At 47.2% G+C, this 19,306-nt stretch overlaps 2 long non-coding RNA genes across 2 annotated transcripts in view; one reads left to right on the top strand and one right to left on the bottom strand.

Moving 5' to 3' along the window:
* LOC143692541 (uncharacterized) overlaps nt 1-18,267 on the top strand; it is a 52,990-nt gene extending 34,723 nt beyond the window's left edge. Inside the window, exons 2-3 of the long non-coding RNA XR_013180331.1 lie at nt 12,745-12,915; nt 17,929-18,267. This is a non-coding gene — a long non-coding RNA (uncharacterized LOC143692541). The remainder of the gene's footprint in view (nt 1-12,744; nt 12,916-17,928) is intronic.
* LOC143692544 (uncharacterized) lies at nt 6,141-11,768 on the bottom strand. The gene is made up of 2 exons (XR_013180332.1): nt 11,493-11,768; nt 6,141-6,479 (listed from the first exon to the last, which is right to left on the bottom strand). It is a non-coding gene; the product is annotated as an uncharacterized LOC143692544 (long non-coding RNA).
* Nucleotides 18,268-19,306: the final 1,039 nt, after the last annotated feature.

Raw genomic sequence — 19,306 nt, 5'->3', positions numbered from 1 at the left:
GAGGACACAGGCGTCGCGGCCGCTCCCGCCGCCTCTGCTGCGGCTTCCCCGGCCCGAGCTCCGCCGCTCGGCAGCGCGGCCGCCGGCCCCGAGCCTCCCAAAGAGCGAACGCCTGGGCATGGCCGGCCCGGGGCGGCTGAGGGGCGCTCGGGGGCCGTTGCTGGCCCCGGCCCGAGCACTGACAGCCGCGTCCCGCCCGCAGGGAAGGCGCACGAGGCCCTGCAGGAGCGGCACCGGCTGGGTTCGCTGCTGGGCCGCGCTCCAGTCACAGACATGGAGCAAAGAGCGCCGAGAGTGCGCAAGCTGGTCAGGCTGGAGGAGGAGGAGGAAGAAGGCCCTGGAGTTGGCCCAGCACAGGAGACCGAAGAGGCGGTGCCCTTCCATCCACCGCAGGAGGGTGAGTGGCAGAGCAGCCTGCAGCCAACTTGGCCCCATCCCTCCCATCCCATCCCATCCCATCCCATCCCATCCCATCCCATCCCATCCCATCCCATCCCATCCCGTCCCCTGGGGAAATGCCCACGGACAGGACGGAAGAGGGGCCGGGCAGACACTTGGCAGTGGCCGTGCTCCATCCCCTTGGAGCATCCGGGGGCTCTCCCTGCCTGGGCAGCGCAGGGCTGGGCCGTGTTCTCCATCCTCTCCCGCAGCCCCTCAGCTCTGGCTGCGCTTGCTCTTTGCCAGATGCAGCCCTGGAGCGCACACAAGAGCAGGAATCCAGCCGTGGCTGCTTCCGCAGCACAGCGCAGGTACCTGCAGCCATCCCCACCTGGACTGGGCCTGCTGTCCCTGCTCAGCCCAGCACCGTGTGTGCAGCACTCCATGCAACATCCCCAGCTTCTTGCCCTTCTCCTACAGCTCGTTTGCGACTTCATCCAGAGCATTCGGCGGGAAGAGACCAGCACCATGGGCACTGGGCTCAGAGCTCACTCCCAGCTCCTCAGTCATGAGACCAGTGCCGCCCTGCTGGATTTGCTCCTGGAGAAGGGTGCTGCCAGGCCAGAACAAGTAAGCAGCCTGGGGCCAGGCTTCAATTCCCCCATGAGTCCCGTGGCTTCTCCAGCCAGGCCTGCTAGTCCCTGGGAGCCTTTGAGGCCATGGCAGTGCGTTGGGAAGGGAAGCATTCTCTGGGGACCCTGGGGACATTGCTCCCTCTGGCAGCTTTCCAAGTCTCCCCGTGCCTTCTCCAGGTGCCCGCCATGGTGAGGTACATTCACTGATGGCTCCTGGCCAATGATTCTGCCCAGCACAGGCTGGACAAGGCCCTGCTGAATCTCACCAAAGCACACCTGGGTGACGCAGTGGTGACATTGCTGCGTGTGGCCCTGTCCTGTGACAGGTATGGGGCCCACCTGCCCAGAGGGCTCAGGCCTCCCCAGCCCATCAGCCTGTACCGCCTGGCCCAGGTGTCTGAGCAACAGAGAGTTCCAGGGCCCTCTGGCTGCTGCCTTTCCCAGCCCTGGCACGTCAGCCCCCGAGCCTGATGCCATGCTCCCTTGCCGCCCCTCAGGGCTCTGTCCCCACAGGGCTGGGCTGCCTGGCTGCTGCTGGCGAGGGCCAGTGGGCAGAGGCAGAGCCGGCCGTCAGCCCGGGCCCCTAGGGATGCCCAGGCCACGGTACCGTGTCTGAGACCCCACTGAGACAGAGCTCTAACCCCAAAAAGATGCCATCACCATGTGGAAGACCATCATGTGCTCGCTCAGGACTGCGGAGCCAGTGCAGCTGATTCTCCTGGATGTGCTGGGGAGCTGGCCAGAGCACAGCATGTGCACCTCTGATGGGGACAAAACGGGTGTCTTTGGCCTGGCTGTGAGTTTCTGCAACTGGCCTTTGCTGGCCTTGTGATAAATGAATTCACTGGATTCAAGGATCATACAATTACAAATTTATTACTATTATTATTATTATTATTATTATTATTATTATTATTATTACTATTACTATTACTATTATTATTATGATGCAAGCAAGAATAAGCGAAGTTCAGCACTGGGCGGCCGGGAGTCTCCGCTCCTCTAGGCTCTCACCGTTCCTATCACCAAAGTCCACCTTTTATTGCCTTTTTCTCCCGGGTCCAGGGATGACGTGGTCTGTCTTTTGCGCTTGCTCATTCAGTTGCTAGGGGGTCTTTTTCTGCCTTCTGGTGGTCGTGGGATGAAGGCTCCAAGTCTTCCTCTTTTAACCGCTGAGTGAACTTTCCCTTATAAGGCATACCTATACAGTGGAATTTCCAGAACACGATACGATTCCTGCAAGCCTAAGCAATTCTTGCGAGTTTAGGGATTGTTATTACAGCTCTCCTCTGTGATCTCTAGGTGAACTTTTCTTTACCATGGAACTCCCAAAGCACTTTACGATTCCTGCAAGCCAAGCAACAATATGTGAACCATATGTGGCTATACATTTAAAAATCAAGTGGTTTTAGCTATTTAGTTATTGCTTTGATATTGTATAATTATTTAGCTATTAATTAAATTAATGAATAAACGTATTGCACTTATTACAATCCCCCCCATTTTTTTTTACCCATTTTGTTCATTAAATCTTTTTAGTTCCTTCCTAGCAAGCGTTAACTCAGTTTCCTCATCAGTTAAGCTATGTGCACTAATTATAGATGCTAATTTCCTTAGCTTTTTCATCATATTCCAATTCATAACGAATAGAACTGCTGACAAAATAAAACCAAGCACAATCAGAATCAAAAGAACAACAATGGGATGGCATATACTGTTTAGGACACCTGTGGTAGTAGGAGACCACCCGAACAGGGTATCCCACCACCTGTGCTTGCCATCTTGCTTTACCCTCTCTATAACCCAGTGTATTTTTCCTACGTCATGATGAACAGTCACTAGGGTTTTCTGTCTGCTTTCCTTGATTTTCTCGAGGATTTGGATCAGGTCTTGATGGACCATCAGTTGTCTCACTAGAGTGAAGTCCATCCCAGTCAGGGTGGGCATTAGCTTGTGAAGCAGTGTGTAGTTGGATTGTAATAGGTGGTGAGAGGTGACTTTAGCTTCATAAGTGATATCACACCCTGTAATCTTAGTGAAGTTACAAGCACAGAAGTTTGAGTGATTCTTTGTATCCACCACAACATCATCTACAAGCACAGAATCACAAATAGTTCTAAAACACGCACATCCATTGCCTATGTATATAAGAACTGTTTTAGAAGTCTCGTTAGGACGAATCTCAAAATGACAAATGTTTTGCTCCGTGTCTAAACAGATATCTTGAGCTATAATTACATTGCCTTCACAGATGAACCCCAGTTGTTCTCGGATAATACAAGATTCCAAATCAACAGTTTGCCATTTGTCATCAAACTGATGGGCCCATCCCCTATGTTCTATAGGATAGAGAACAGCTCCGTCATGGTTTATTCCTAATGCAATAACAGGAAAAACTAGATGTACAGAGGCATTGTGTATGGTCAAGACAAAAGCAGTAGCTGTATTTGAAATAGCATTATAGGTAAAATTTACCCGTTTCCACCAGGATTGGAATTCTCTTTCAAAATCGTTGGCATTGTCCCAGATTATTTTCTGAATTTCTGTGGGGAAAGTGCCTTCCTCACCTTCTCTTATAATCAAGGCAGAAACTGACTGCATCCACAATTGTGCCTGGATACAGCTGAGGGCTAAGGAAACATTATTTTGTGCAGCACTGAGTGCATCTATCACCAATTTGTGATCGTTCACATTCACTCTTTCCCACTTTGGCAAAATGTTTGACAGCATCTACTGGTGTGTCCCCAAAGCTAACAGAGATGACTTCAGGGGTTGCTGTAATTTGGACAGATCTCCAGTCGTAGCAGCCAATTTGTTCATTAGTACTTCCGAAACAATGCTATTCAGGATTCCCAATCCTGTACCTAGAACACCGGTCACATCTCTAGGTTTCCTTGCTTTAATAGAGCTGCGTTTCCGGAGCCAAATGGTCAAGCCTTCAAAGGATGTTTGCAAAAACGGAGAACAAGCTGACTGGATGCCTGAAACATTGGTCTGCATCAGCAGTTGGACCTGTTTGAGAGACCATGCTGGATTGAATAATATTTGTTGTTGACCAGTTTTCCTGATTATATAAGGTCCAATTTTGAAAATTTTTGGGGTGAGTATAACTGGTGGTGCAGATGGAGTGATGATATTATGAGGTTCAGCAGTGGAAGAGTGCGTTTTAGTATCTATTATAAATTTAAAAGAAAGGCCCTGTGTATCTTTCGACCAGAGACAGACTACCTCTGTGGAGCAGTGGCTGGATGATAAGAATGCCCAGGCTAGAGAAGCAATGTCCAGCCAGCCTCCAGCCAGTCGAGCACTGCCTAGGCGCGAAACCCAGGCCCTGTGCCCAAGCGGTGTTGTGCTTGCGGGCAAGTGGCCGCAGGTAGAAAACTCCAAAGCTGCAGGGTGCTGAAGAAAGGGCGACTCAGAGCTTCTCGGGAAGGGAGCTTTATTGGAAGGGGAAGGTAACGGGTCGGGGAGCTGAAGTCTGAGCCCCGAGGCAAGGAAAAGCCTCAGGTTTTATAGGGAATGAGCGGGGTTGGGAACAACAAATCAGGAGAGGGGTACAAAAGATACATTGGAGACTGACAACAGTAAAGAGCCAACGGGGGTCAGTTGCGGGTGGGGCCCTGGCCCCTGAACCAATCACCCAACACCCCAGCCAGAAGCTTCTGGAAAAAGAGGCAGGGGTGCTGGGTGACAGGCAGGCGGCCAGGGGAGGGGAACAGACGAGATACATTGGGGTAACCAGGACAACGTGGGAGGGGTACAGAGATTGACACTTACTGGAACATTCGGGCAGAACCATTAATACAACAGTGGGGGGAAAACCAAACAAACACAAATGTAGTACAAACCACAACACCTCTGCAATGAGTTAATGTGAAGTTTTGCCAGCAGTCTCGTGTTATTGGGTATGCACAAGCTGCTATTTGTTTATCCTCCTGACCCATGGAAACACTGATTGCAATTGCATTAGTATGGTCAGACCCATTAGCCATTCGACATCCAATATTAATTTGTTCTCCCACTACTCCTTGAGGCTGCCAGGTTTTCTGCTTCTTCCATTCGTGTCTAGCGTACGGCAGCCTGTCATGCAGTACTGATGTTAGTAAACTTAAACCTGTGGTATTCCCCATAGATCCGGTAGATTGCAAAAAGGCCTGAGACCAGTCAGGGGTCAGGGTCCCTTTATTTAGGGGGATCATGTTCTCTTTGTAAGGCTGATGAGGGTTTCCCCAGGCAGCCGGGAGGCTCAGGGTTATAATAATTAAGGTAGCTCACCAAGCAGGGCAGGGTCCTAGCAACAAATTTCTTTCTCCTTTTGTACTCATATCTCTTTTACCTGGGGCTTTCCTGTGCGCTGTTCCTGTGGTCCGTTGCTCTCCCCCACTACTCCTTACCTCTCTGCCTCGCCTGCCAGCCCGGGTGCGTCGGTCTGCAGGGATCATTATCTTCTCGGCAGCAGGTGTAGTCTTCAGGGGGTGCATTATTTGGGCTTTCTCCTTAACTCCTGCCCCCACTCCTAAGGGCAGGCTGTCAGGCCTCCAGGCAAAGGGTCTCCTGTAAAGGATTTCTTTGATTTTACGACAGACTCACTGCCGTCCCTAGCGAGCTTTACAGGGCCTGAGTCCCACACCTATTTAGGGTCCACCCTCTGCCTTTTATTCCCTTTCTCCTGTCTTCCTAGAGTTACGTCGTTCTTCCCTACGTTCTCTACGTTTTTGTTGTTTATAGACTCGGGAATAGCGGCAAATCGTGCTATTCCACTCATCAGGCCTCTCTTGCCACCCCAGAGGAACCTGGATTCCCTTCTTACACAAGGTAGTTAATATGACTGTCTGGTTTTGGCATGTGATCCTATGCAATTGGTGTTGGAATTCCCATGCCAGGGCCCAATCTCTTCTCTGTTCTAGATTTTCAACTAGTGACGCTGCTTCTCTGTCAGGGATCTCCCACTCTCCAGGGATCCTTATAAATTCTCTTAAGGCCCTTAATGGATTTGCTCTGCTCCAATCCCAATCACAAGTAAGACACCCATGTACTCCCCACCAAATGTGACCGGAAAATCCACCATTTGTCTTTACAGCCACCGCAAAAGATTTTTACCCATGCCCAACAAGAAGATTCCCGACATTTAAGATACTCGGTGTAATTTAATAATTCTCGCCTCACTTCAGCCACTACTGAAAGAGCAAGCATCAGTTCAGTCCAGGTTTTCCACGGCAGAGGGCACTTTAACTCCTGTTCCAGTTCCTGTAGGGGTTTTCTTACCAAGAGTCTCAATCGGTATAGTTCTCTGTCCCCTAATTCAGTCATTCACGTTACCAGCTGGCGCAGGTTCCTGTGCCTTCCGAAGGGTTGGCCGTAGATCTCCAGGGTGACTGGTCACCTCCCAGGGGATGTCTGCAGGGATGGGTCCTTTCGCTCGACTGGCATGTGTCCAGCCTTTTTCAGCAGTTGGGATGGCTGTTTCTGTGGTAAACAGGACAACATAGGGACCTTCCCATTGGGGTGTTAGGGATGTCTCTTTCCAAGTCTTAATTAGGACCTATCTCTGGGTTTAAGCTTATGCATTATTATATCCAAAGGGGGTCTTTGTACCAATAGCCCTTTTCATCTTAATTCCTCTCTCTGTTTCATTAACTGTTGTATGTAACCCTGAATTTGACTATCTTGGATGCAAGGATGGTTCCCCGGGAGTTCTAAGTCGTAAGGCATTCCATAAAGCATTTCAAAAGAAGAGATTCCCACATCCGTCCTAGGTTGGGTTCTAATGTTTAGCAATGCCATGGGTAAACATCTGACCCAAGACATTTTAGTTTCTACCATGAGCTTGGTGAGTTGCTTCTTGATTTCTCCATTTGCCCTTTCCACCCTCCCTGAGCTTTGAGGGTGCCAAGGGGTGTGATATTGCCATTTAGTGCCTAAGGCCCTGGTTATCTCTCTCAGTACTTTGTTTGCAAAATGGGGACCTCTATCAGAGTCTAATATTTCTACTAGTCCATACCTAGGGATTATTTCTTCCAGCAGGGTTTTAATCACCACATTTGCAGCAGCCCACAATGTAGGATATGCTTCTACAAAGTGGGTTAGATGATCTACCAGTACCAATAAGTACTTGTATCTCCCTACTTTCGGTAGCTCGGTGAAATCTATTTGTACATGTGAAAAAGGTCGGTGTGCTAATTCCCTTCCTCCTGGAATCCTTTCTCGAGCCTGATGTCTGTTAACTCTTTGGCATGTTATACATCCCCTAACTACTTGTTTTGCTATATCGTAAATTCCTATACACATGTACTTAATAGTAATCTGGTCTACTAAGGCTTGGGTTCCCCAATGAGTCTGGTCATGCAGCTGCTGCACTATTCTTTGGGCTATAGATTTTGGCAGTACCTCCCTATCGCCTGGCAATTTTCAAATACCCCCATTCTCTTTTCTTCCCATTTTGTCTAATTTCTCCTTTTCCTGGGCTGTAAAGCTCAGGACTCGAACTTTCTCATCATCTCGCGTTCTCCTTATCCCCTGATCCTGGAATTTTCTGAGAGCAGCTTCCTTTGCCTCTCTGTCTGCTGTGTTGTTTCCTCTGATCAAATGGGAGAGAACCTTTTGATGTCCTTTAACATGTACTATTGCTATTTTCTTTGGGCCTCTTAAAGCTTGTAGTACCTGAGTAATTAGTTCCTGATGTATTAATTCTCTTCCTCAGGAGTTTATTAACCCTCTTTCTTCCCAAATTTTCCCAAAGGTATGTACCACTCTAAAGGCGTATTTTGAGTCTGTGTAGATGGTCCCAACCTTAGCTTCCAAGAATTTTAGAGCCCGCACTACTGCATACAGCTCACAGGCCTGGGCTGACCAACTAGGACTCAAAGATCCAGATTCTATTATTTCCAAATTTTCATCTCCTACAATCGCATACCCAGAGATTCGCTTTCCCTCAACAACTCTAGAGGACCCATCCATAAATAATCTTTCTCCCTCTTCCAGTTCTTCCTCTTCGAGGTCCGGCCTAATTTTTGTTTGTTTTTCTATGCTATGTAAGCAGTCATGAGTTAAATTCCCCTATGGATCTCCAAACAAGAATTCAGCGGGGTTTTGCAGAGAGGTGGTTTCAAGTATCAACCGAGGGGATGACAGTAAAATGCCCTCGTATTTCAAAAGTCTTGAGTCTGTTATCCATTTTTCTGCCTTTTGTTGCAATACTGCCCGTATGTTATGGGGGGTAAAGACTTTCAGTTCTCCTCCATAGGTAATTTTGAGAGCTTCTTCCACTAAGAGGGCTGTTGCCACTATACTCTGCAAACATGTTGGCCATCCTCTACTTACAGGATCTAGTATTTTAGAAATAAATGCTACTGGTTTTCGACTGCCGGCCCATTCCTGAGCCAGTACCCCAAATGCTACTCCTGCCTCAGTGTTAACAAACAAATAAAACGGTCTCCTAACATCTGGGAGGCTTAGCACCGGGGCATTAGCCAATTCCTCTTTTAATTGTTTTAATGATTCATCATCCTTCTCAGTCCATTTCATCAAACCTTCAGCAGTTAGTTTTTCATACAAAAATTTTACTTTACCACTAAAGTTTTCAATCCATTGTCTGCAGTATCCTACAAGACGCAATAGCTGCCTGATTTGTCTCTTATTTCTTGGGGGAGGAAGGGAGAGGATTCCCTTAACCCTCCCTGGGTCTAGTGTTTTAGTTCCTTTACTAAGTCGGTGTCCTAGGTACTTCACTTCTTCTTCTACAAATTGCAATTTACTTTTGGACACCTTCAGCCCCTGGATGCTTAAAAAGTTCAGAAGCTTAATGCTTTCTTCTTTAACTGATTCCTCGCTTTTTCCAGCAATTAAAAGGTCATCTACATATTGAACAATGGTTATTCCTTGGTTTGGGGTATAGGATTTCATTATTTACTCTAGTGCCTGCCCAAACAAATTCGGGGATTCTCTGAATCCCTGTGGGAGCACTGTCTACCTTAGTTGTTGCTTTCGGTGGGTATCGTGATCTTCCCATTCAAATGCAAAATAATCTCTACATTCTTCTTTCAAGGGGCACGCCCAAAAGGCGTCTTTCAAATCTATACCACTATACCAGTGATCATCTGGTTTCAATTGACTGAGCAATGTGTGGGGGTTTGCTACTACAGGGAACCGGGCAATGGTTCTCTTCTTTATTTCCCTTAGATCATGTACTAATCGGTATTTTCCGTCTGGTTTCTTTACAGGTAAGATGGGGGTGTCGAAGGGAGACATGCAAGGTTCCAAGAGCCCTTGTTGTATTAACCGTTCTACCTCTGGTTTTAGTCCCCTTCGCCCCTCATCTGACATCAGATATTGTTTTATCCTTACTGGGATTTCTGGGTTTTGAATGTTGACTGTGAAGGGCTCTATATTCAATCTTCCTGCTGTATCAGGGGTATGCCAGACTTCTGGGTTGATTTTCTCTTTGTCAGTGACCCGTAAGGGGCACAACCTGACTTTCAGCTGTTTTTCTTCAACATTTATGTTTATCCCTAATTCCACCATCTCTTCCTAATAAATTGTAATTGGCTTCGGGGACCAGTAGCAGTGATCCTACCCCTATTTTCTTCTCTGATTCTATTAAAACATCTTTAATTACAGGAGCCTTGAAGGGTTCTCCTTTTGCCCCAATAACCTGTACTGTGAAAGGTGAAATCTTACATCCCGGGGGCAAAGATTGAACTGTTGATCTCTTGGCCCCTGTATCTACAAGGAAGGTTGTGGGGGTTTGCTGGGCACCCACCTTAAGTTTTACCAAGGGCTCCGATGACATTTGCGTCCCCAATAGATAGAGCCCTTGACCCCCCTAATCCTCTTGGAACATTTTCTCATCCCTAAGCCTCTTTCGGCATTCCCTCTTTATGTGCCCTTTTCCACCACAATAGTAGCACACTACTCCTTCTCTCTCTCCAGTTGGGGGTCCTCCTAAGTCCTGGGGACTCTCCTCATGCCACTTCTTTCTCGTGGTGGAAGGTTGTTTCGCTGTCCCTCCCTGACTGCCGCCACCATCATCCGAACTTGTCTTTTGTGTGCCTCATCCTCCCGTCTAACATATACCTTCTGAGCCTCCCTGAGCAATTCATCAAGTCCTCTGTCCTGCCAATCCTTTAACTTTTCTAATTTCTTTCAAACATCCTCCCATGATTTGGCTACAAACTGTGTTTTAAGGAGTGCTTGCCCCATTGGCATCTCTGGGTCCACCCCTGAGTATAACTGAAAACTTATCCTATATCTTTCCAACCATTTAGTAGGGGGTCTCATCTTTTCCTTGGCACTCTTTGAATGCCTTGCTTATATTTTGTCCCTGGGGCACAGCCTCTCGTATGCCCTAGATTATGATGGTTCTTAAGTCCTGCATATGACCACGATGGTTGGGGTCCTGATTGTTCCAGTTGGGGTTTTGCAAGGGCCATTTCACATCAGCTGTGGGACCTTGAACATGTTGGGTGTCCGAAATCTTCATTCCTGCCCTTCTAATCATCCCTCTCTCCTCTGCTGTAAATAGGATGCCTAGAATGGATTGCATCTCCACCCAAGTATATATGTTTGGCCCTAGGAACTGATCCACTCTTTCTGCTACTCCTATAGGGTCTTCTAATAATTTTCTCATCTCTTTCTTAAACTCACGGACATCTCCCGAGTTCAAGGGGACAGTGACAAACCCCATCCCAGCTTGAGGTCCTCCTAATGCTATTTCTCTGAGAGGGAACAACCCACTGCTCTCTCCTTCCTCAATTACTGTTCTCATCTGACTCCGAGTACGCCTCCTGCAATCCGGGGAGTCCGTGACCTGCTGTCTATTAGGGGCCGATGCCGGGGGTGCGTTTAGGGGGGGTTCAGGGGGAGCTGGTGGTATATACGGGGGAGGATAAATAGGAACATATTCCTCCCGTCGAGACGTTTTCTTTTTTTCCTCCTCCCCTTGACTTCCCTTAAGGGGGAACAGCCTAGCTGTTTGCTCATTACTTTCTACCAACCATAATTTAGCATATGCACTCTCCTCTGAGTTCACCGGCTCTTTAGAATTCACATAAATGTTCAGGGCTTGACAGACCCAATCCTCGAAGGATCCGAAAACGGGCCAGTATATACTTCCTGAATCCAGATTCTTGCCTCCCCACACTACCATACAATAATTTATCATTTTTGCCTTATCCTTCCCCTTTCTGGAGGGAAAGTCATCCCAATACTTAATCATTAATCCTAACAGACTGTCCTTAGGTATTGGGGGTAACTGGGGACCCTCCCCCATGGGATCAGAAGGCTTGCTTTTCTTCTGCCCCATCTTCCAAGGCACCTCCACACACGCACACACACAAAACCCCTCGGTCGTGGCTCGCTCCCTCGCGGGCTACGAGAACCGCACTACTAGAGGGTCCCTCTCACGTCGTCCGGAGTTGGACGTCTCATTCACCCTGCCCTGGGATCCCAACCCCAACCGAGCGGTTCACCTCGTATACTCACGCGTCCTGCGTCATCACTCGGATCTTCGTGCACAAAGTTTACAGGGTTACCGGTGTTTTCCTTGCTTATTCTCGAATTTAGGTTCGTCAGTCCAGATGGGGGGTTAGGTGAGAAGGCCAGGGCCACCAGGTGGTGGGGCACCCCCGCAGGATTCTCAAACCAACCTGTTTTCTGGATCCGAGTCACAGCACCAAATTGTGATAAATGAATTCACTGGATTTAAGGATCATACAATTATAAATTTATTATTATTATCATTATTATGCAAGCAAGAATAAGCAAAGTTCAGCGCTGGGCAGCCGGGAGTCTCCGCTGCTCTAGGCTCACACCGTTCCTATCCCCAAAGTCCACCTTTTATTGCCTTTTTCTCCCGGGTCCAGGGATGATGTGGTCTGGCTTTTGCGCTTGCTCATTCAGTTGCTAGGGGGTCTTTTTCTGCCTTCTTGTGGTTGTGGGATGAAGGCTCCAAGTCTTCCTCTTTTGACCGCTGAGTGAACTTTCCCTTATAAGGCATACCTATACAGTGGAATTTCCAGAACACGATACGATTCCTGCAAGCCTGGGATTTAGGGATTGACATTTACCCCTGAGAGGATGAACAATAGATGGTCTACTGATTGTAAGAAGTAGCAATACATTTGTTCATTAATTAAATCAATAGCTAAATAATTATACAATATCAAAGCAATAACTAAATAGCTAAAACAGCTTGATTTTTCAATGTATAGCCACATATTGTTGCTTGGCTTGCAGGAATCGTATAGTGCTTTGGGAATTCCATGGTAAAGATATACCTTATAAGGAAAAGTTCACCCAGAGGTCACAGAGGAAGGCTGTAACAACAATCCCTAAACTCGCAAGAATTGCTTAGGCTTGCAGGAATCATATCGTGTTCTGGACATTCCACTGTATAGGTATGCCTTATAAGGGAAAGTTCACTCAGCGGTTAAAAGAGGAAGACTTGGAGCCTTCATCCCATGACCACCAGAAGGCAGAAAAAGACCCCCTAGCAACTGAATGAGCAAGCGCAAAAGCCAGACCACATCATCCCTGAACCTGGGAGAAAAAGGCAATAAAAGGCGAACTTTGGGGATAGGAATGGTGAGCCTAGAGCAGCGGAGACTCCCGGCTGCCCAGCGCTGAACTTTGCTTATTCTTGCTTGCATAATAATAATAAAAGAAAATATAACTGTATGATCCTTAAATCCAGTGAATTCATTTATCACAATTTGGTGCTGTGACTCGGATCCAGAAAACAGGTTGGTTTGAGAATCCTGCGGGGGTGCCCCACCACCTGGTGGCCCTGGCCTTCTCACCTAACCCCCCATCTGGACTGACGAACCTAAATTCGAGAATAAGCAAGGAAAACACCGGTAACCCTGTAAACTTTGTGCACGAAGATCCGAGTGATGACGCAGGACGCGTGAGTATACGAGGTGAACCGCTCGGTTGGGGTTGGGATCCCAGGGCAGGGTGAATGAGACGTCCAACTCCGGACGACGTGAGAGGGACCCTCTAGTAGTGCGGTTCTCGTAGCCCGCGAGGGAGCGAGCCACGACCGAGGGGTTTTGTGTGTGTGCGTGTGTGGAGGTGCCTTGGAAGATGGGGCAGAAGAAAAGCAAGCCTTCTGATCCCATGGGGGAGGGTCCCCAGTTACCCCCAATACCTAAGGACAGTCTGTTAGGATTAATGATTAAGTATTGGGATGACTTTCCCTCCAGAAAGGGGAAGGATAAGGCAAAAATGATAAATTATTGTATGGTAGTGTGGGGAGGCAAGAATCTGGATTCAGGAAGTATATACTGGCCCGTTTTCGGATCCTTCGAGGATTGGGTCTGTCAAGCCCTGAACATTTATGTGAATTCTAAAGAGCCGGTGAACTCAGAGGAGAGTGCATATGCTAAATTATGGTTGGTAGAAAGTAATGAGCAAACAGCTAGGCTGTTCCCCCTTAAGGGAAGTCAAGGGGAGGAGGAAAAAAAGAAAACGTCTCGACGGGAGGAATATGTTCCTATTTATCCTCCCCCGTATATACCACCAGCTCCCCCTGAACCCCCCCTAAACGCACCCCCGGCATCGGCCCCTAATAGACAGCAGGTCACGGACTCCCCGGATTGCAGGAGGCGTACTCGGAGTCAGATGAGAACAGTAATTGAGGAAGGAGAGAGCAGTGGGTTGTTCCCTCTCAGAGAAATAGCATTAGGAGGACCTCAAGCTGGGATGGGGTTTGTCACTGTCCCCTTGAACTCGGGAGATGTCCGTGAGTTTAAGAAAGAGATGAGAAAATTATTAGAAGACCCTATAGGAGTAGCAGAAAGAGTGGATCAGTTCCTAGGGCCAAACATATATACTTGGGTGGAGATGCAATCCATTCTAGGCATCCTATTTACAGCAGAGGAGAGAGGGATGATTAGAAGGGCAGGAATGAAGATTTCGGACACCCAACATGTTCAAGGTCCCACAGCTGATGTGAAATGGCCCTTGCAAAACCCCAACTGGAACAATCAGGACCCCAACCATCGTGGTCATATGCAGGACTTAAGAACCATCATAATCTAGGGCATACGAGAGGCTGTGCCCCAGGGACAAAATATAAGCAAGGCATTCAAAGAGTGCCAAGGAAAAGATGAGACCCCCTACTAAATGGTTGGAAAGATATAGGATAAGTTTTCAGTTATACTCAGGGGTGGACCCAGAGATGCCAATGGGGCAAGCACTCCTTAAAACACAGTTTGTAGCCAAATCATGGGAGGATGTTTGAAAGAAATTAGAAAAGTTAAAGGATTGGCAGGACAGAGGACTTGATGAATTGCTCAGGGAGGCTCAGAAGGTATATGTTAGACGGGAGGATGAGGCACACAAAAGACAAGTTCGGATGATGGTGGCGGCAGTCAGGGAGGGACAGCGAAACAACCTTCCACCACGAGAAAGAAGTGGCATGAGGAGAGTCCCCAGGACTTAGGAGGACCCCCAACTGGAGAGAGAGAAGGAGTAGTGTGCTACTATTGTGGTGGAAAAGGGCACATAAAGAGGGAATGCCGAAAGAGGCTTAGGGATGAGAAAATGTTCCAAGAGGATTAGGGGGGTCAAGGGCTCTATCTATTGGGGACGCAAATGTCATCGGAGCCCTTGGTAAAACTTAAGGTGGGTGCCCAGCAAACCCCCACAACCTTCCTTGTAGATACAGGGGCCAAGAGATCAACAGTTCAATCTTTGCCCCCGGGATGTAAGATTTCACCTTTCACAGTACAGGTTATTGGGGCAAAAGGAGAACCCTTCAAGGCTCCTGTAATTAAAGATGTTTTAATAGAATCAGAGAAGAAAATAGGGGTAGGATCACTGCTACTGGTCCCCGAAGCCAATTACAATTTATTAGGAAGAGATGGTGGAATTAGGGATAAACATAAATGTTGAAGAAAAACAGCTGAAAGTCAGGTTGTGCCCCTTACGGGTCACTGACAAAGAGAAAATCAACCCAGAAGTCTGGCATACCCCTGATACAGCAGGAAGATTGAATATAGAGCCCTTCACAGTCAACATTCAAAACCCAGAAATCCCAGTAAGGATAAAACAATATCTGATGTCAGATGAGGGGCGAAGGGGACTAAAACCAGAGGTAGAACGGTTAATACAACAAGGGCTCTTGGAACCTTGCATGTCTCCCTTCGACACCCCCATCTTACCTGTAAAGAAACCAGACGGAAAATACCGATTAGTACATGATCTAAGGGAAATAAAGAAGAGAACCATTGCCCGGTTCCCTGTAGTAGCAAACCCCCACACATTGCTCAGTCAATTGAAACCAGATGATCACTGGTATAGTGGTATAGATTTGAAAGACGCCTTTTGGGCGTGCCCCTTGAAAGAAGAATGTAGAGATTATTTTGCATTTGAATGGGAAGATCACGATACCCACCGAAAGCAACAACTAAGGTAGACAGTGCTCCCACAGGGATTCAGAGAATCCCCGAATTTGTTTGGGCAGGCACTAGAGTAAATAATGAAATCCTATACCCCAAACCAAGGAATAACCATTGTTCAATATGTAGATGACCTTTTAATTGCTGGAAAAAGCGAGGAATCAGTTAAAGAAGAAAGCATTAAGCTTCTGAACTTTTTAAGCATCCAGGGGCTGAAGGTGTCCAAAAGTAAATTGCAATTTGTAGAAGAAGAAGTGAAGTACCTAGGACACCGACTTAGTAAAGGAACTAAAACACTAGACCCAGGGAGGGTTAAGGGAATCCTCTCCCTTCCTCCCCCAAGAAATAAGAGACAAATCAGGCAGCTATTGCGTCTTGTAGGATACTGCAGACAATGGATTGAAAACTTTAGTGGTAAAGTAAAATTTTTGTATGAAAAACTAACTGCTGAAGGTTTGATGAAATGGACTGAGAAGGATGATGAATCATTAAAACAATTAAAAGAGGAATTGGCTAATGCCCCGGTGCTAAGCCTCCCAGATGTTAGGAGACCGTTTTATTTGTTTGTTAACACTGAGGCAGGAGTAGCATTTGGGGTACTGGCTCAGGAATGGGCCGGCAGTCGAAAACCAGTAGCATTTATTTCTAAAATACTAGATCCTGTAAGTAGAGGATGGCCAACATGTTTGCAGAGTATAGTGGCAACAGCCCTCTTAGTGGAAGAAGCTCTCAAAATTACCTATGGAGGAGAACTGAAAGTCTTTACCCCCCATAACATACGGGCAGTATTGCAACAAAAGGCAGAAAAATGGATAACAGACTCAAGACTTTTGAAATACGAGGGCATTTTACTGTCATCCCCTCGGTTGATACTTGAAACCACCTCTCTGCAAAACCCCGCTGAATTCTTGTTTGGAGATCCATAGGGGAATTTAACTCATGACTGCTTACATAGCATAGAAAAACAAACAAAAATTAGGCCGGACCTCGAAGAGGAAGAACTGGAAGAGGGAGAAAGATTATTTATGGATGGGTCCTCTAGAGTTGTTGAGGGAAAGCGAATCTCTGGGTATGCGATTGTAGGAGATGAAAATTTGGAAATAATAGAATCTGGATCTTTGAGTCCTAGTTGGTCAGCCCAGGCCTGTGAGCTGTATGCAGTAGTGCGGGCTCTAAAATTCTTGGAAGCTAAGGTTGGGACCATCTACACAGACTCAAAATACGCCTTTAGAGTGGTACATACCTTTGGGAAAATTTGGGAAGAAAGAGGGTTAATAAACTCCTGAGGAAGAGAATTAATACATCAGGAACTAATTACTCAGGTACTACAAGCTTTAAGAGGCCCAAAGAAAATAGCAATAGTACATGTTAAAGGACATCAAAAGGTTCTCTCCCATTTGATCAGAGGAAACAACACAGCAGACAGAGAGGCAAAGGAAGCTGCTCTCAGAAAATTCCAGGATCAGGGGATAAGGAGAACGCGAGATGATGAGAAAGTTCGAGTCCTGAGCTTTACAGCCCAGGAAAAGGAGAAATTAGACAAAATGGGAAGAAAAGAGAATGGGGGTATTTGAAAATTGCCAGGCGATAGGGAGGTACTGCCAAAATCTATAGCCCAAAGAATAGTGCAGCAGCTGCATGACCAGACTCATTGGGGAACCCAAGCCTTAGTAGACCAGATTACTATTAAGTACATGTGTATAGGAATTTACGATATAGCAAAACAAGTAGTTAGGGGATGTATAACATGCCAAAGAGTTAACAGACATCAGGCTCGAGAAAGGATTCCAGGAGGAAGGGAATTAGCACACCGACCTTTTTCACATGTACAAATAGATTTCACCGAGCTACCGAAAGTAGGGAGATACAAGTACTTATTGGTACTGGTAGATCATCTAACCCACTTTGTAGAAGCATATCCTACATTGTGGGCTGCTGCAAATGTGGTGATTAAAACCCTGCTGGAAGAAATAATCCCTAGGTATGGACTAGTAGAAATATTAGACTCTGATAGAGGTCCCCATTTTGCAAACAAAGTACTGAGAGAGATAACCAGGGCCTTAGGCACTAAATGGCAATATCACACCCCTTGGCACCCTCAAAGCTCAGGGAGGGTGGAAAGGGCAAATGGAGAAATCAAGAAGCAACTCACCAAGCTCATGGTAGAAACTAAAATGTCTTGGGTCAGATGTTTACCCATGGCATTGCTAAACATTAGAACCCAACCTAGGACGGATGTGGGAATCTCTTCTTTTGAAATGCTTTATGGAATGCCTTACGACTTAGAACTCCCGGGGAACCATCCTTGCATCCAAGATAGTCAAATTCAGGGTTACATACAACAGTTAATGAAACAGAGAGAGGAATTAAGATGAAAAGGGCTATTGGTACAAAGACCCCCTTTGGATATAATAATGCATAAGCTTAAACCCAGAGATAGGTCCTAATTAAGACTTGGAAAGAGACATCCCTAACACCCCAATGGGAAGGTCCCTATGTTGTCCTGTTTACCACAGAAACAGCCATCCCAACTGCTGAAAAAGGCTGGACACATGCCAGTCGAGCGAAAGGACCCATCCCTGCAGACATCCCCTGGGAGGTGACCAGTCACCCTGGAGATCTACGGCCAACCCTTCGGAAGGCACAGGAACCTGCGCCAGCTGGTAACGTGAATGACTGAATTAGGGGACAGAGAACTATACCGATTGAGACTCTTGGTAAGAAAACCCCTACAGGAACTGGAACAGGAGTTAAAGTGCCCTCTGCCGTGGAAAACCTGGACTGAACTGATGCTTGCTCTTTCAGTAGTGGCTGAAGTGAGGCGAGAATTATTAAATTACACCGAGTATCTTAAATGTCGGGAATCTTCTTGTTGGGCATGGGTAAAAATCTTTTGCGGTGGCTGTAAAGACAAATGGTGGATTTTCCGGTCACATTTGGTGGGGAGTACATGGGTGTCTTACTTGTGATTGGGATTGGAGCAGAGCAAATCCATTAAGGGCCTTAAGAGAATTTATAAGGATCCCTGGAGAGTGGGAGATCCCTGACAGAGAAGCAGCGTCACTAGTTGAAAATCTAGAACAGAGAAGAGATTGGGCCCTGGCATGGGAATTCCAACACCAATTGCATAGGATCACATGCCAAAACCAGACAGTCATATTAACTACCTTGTGTAAGAAGGGAATCCAGGTTCCTCTGGGGTGGCAAGAGAGGCCTGATGAGTGGAATAGCACGATTTGCCGCTATTCCCGAGTCTATAAACAACAAAAACGTAGAGAACGTAGGGAAGAACGACGTAACTCTAGGAAGACAGGAGAAAGGGAATAAAAGGCAGAGGGTGGACCCTAAATAGGTGTGGGACTCAGGCCCTGTAAAGCTCGCTAGGGACGGCAGTGAGTCTGTCGTAAAATCAAAGAAATCCTTTACAGGAGACCCTTTGCCTGGAGGCCTGACAGCCTGCCCTTAGGAGTGGGGGCAGGAGTTAAGGAGAAAGCCCAAATAATGCACCCCCTGAAGACTACACCTGCTGCCGAGAAGATAATGATCCCTGCAGACCGACGCACCCGGGCTGGCAGGCGAGGCAGAGAGGTAAGGAGTAGTGGGGGAGAGCAACGGACCACAGGAACAGCGCACAGGAAAGCCCCAGGTAAAAGAGATATGAGTACAAAAGGAGAAAGAAATTTGTTGCTAGGACCCTGCCCTGCTTGGTGAGCTACCTTAATTATTATAACCCTGAGCCTCCCGGCTGCCTGGGGAAACCCTCATCAGCCTTACAAAGAGAACATGATCCCCCTAAATAAAGGGACCCTGACCCCTGACTGGTCTCAGGCCTTTTTGCAATCTACCGGATCTATGGGGAATACCACAGGTTTAAGTTTACTAACATCAGTACTG

This window comes from Agelaius phoeniceus, assembly GCF_051311805.1.
Source record: "Agelaius phoeniceus isolate bAgePho1 chromosome W unlocalized genomic scaffold, bAgePho1.hap1 SUPER_W_unloc_1, whole genome shotgun sequence".
In the NCBI taxonomy this organism is placed as follows: domain Eukaryota; kingdom Metazoa; phylum Chordata; class Aves; order Passeriformes; family Icteridae; genus Agelaius; species Agelaius phoeniceus.
Note: the sequence above shows the minus strand (reverse complement) of the source record. Positions and strands in the feature narration are given on the sequence as shown.